Raw genomic sequence first — 1,083 nt, 5'->3', positions numbered from 1 at the left:
ATGTTTTGAAAGCATTGAATCGCTATACAAATTGCGATTCATTCGATTCTTTCAAAGTGAAGGCTTATAATAAAGCCTAAAGCACTTTTTTTTTTCTTCTTGGACAACCAGCCAATCACAGTCTTCCAAAGACTGTGTCATATGTAGCAACAGGGTCAGCCCCGCCTCCTCACCAAAGATGAAAGTTTTTGTCTTTTCCTCACTCAGAGTTGCTCTCAGATTGGTCCTGAATTGCTCTTAAGCTAAGACTCCTACGTAGAAATTTTTAAGCTAAATTAGGAGCTCTCTAAGAGGATTCTTAGAATCTTTAAGAATACGGGCCCTGATTTTTTTTTATATTCTTCATATTCTGTGTGGTCAGTTCACAGCAGTGATAGAAATGAATCATTTCCAACAAGTTTTATGGGCATTTTTACCTTTAAGCCATTTCTTCTAAAAGTGTGCACCATCTTTTGAGTCAAATTCTTGCATTTGGGTTGTTACCAGCAAATTAAATCAGTATCAACAAAACTGATCTTTGCAATGCAGAGGAAACACAGAAGCTGCATTAGAAGTGTCATTTAGATGCATTTACACATGGTTTAATGCACCTCTGAGGGATATTAAATACTTTAACCTGCCGTTACAAATGCATAAATAATGTTTTGATATTTTAAACATAATACATTGAAAACTTATGTTTGAAATTATTTTAAAAATGAAAAGGTACCTTAAATGTGAAATTAAAACTGCAAGTAGGTGGCAGCAAGTCACTATTAAGTGAGTCATTGCGATTGAACCGAATCATTTAAACGGTGATTCATTCAGGAACGAAACACCTTCGTGTTGCTCAGAGACACAAAACAGTGCTGTGGCTGTATTTGGAATGATTTTTGTTGGAGAAATACAGCGCTGTGGCTGTGTTTGGAATGATTTTTGTTGGAGAAATAGAGCAAAAACAGGAAATATGGTGTCTAAAACGTAAGTCTCTTAATATTAACTACTTATTCATTGAACTGTTGTATAAAATCAATATAACATTTGTGATCATGCTTACTTTGGAGAAAAAAAATGATGGCACTCTTCGTGTGATATTAACTATAT

The 1,083-nt window shown here is 34.5% G+C and overlaps 1 protein-coding gene across 1 annotated transcript in view; it reads right to left on the bottom strand.

Moving 5' to 3' along the window:
• The window catches only part of LOC107745005 (stabilin-2-like), a 45,865-nt gene that overhangs the window by 28,041 nt on the left and 16,741 nt on the right, over nucleotides 1-1,083 (bottom strand). The window lies entirely within an intron of this gene.

Source organism: Sinocyclocheilus rhinocerous, unplaced genomic scaffold, assembly GCF_001515625.1.
Source record: "Sinocyclocheilus rhinocerous isolate Xijiao unplaced genomic scaffold, SAMN03320098_v1.1 scaffold2032, whole genome shotgun sequence".
In the NCBI taxonomy this organism is placed as follows: Eukaryota; Metazoa; Chordata; class Actinopteri; order Cypriniformes; family Cyprinidae; genus Sinocyclocheilus; species Sinocyclocheilus rhinocerous.
The sequence above is the reverse complement of the archived record's forward strand: the minus strand, read 5'-3'. Positions and strand labels throughout refer to the sequence as shown.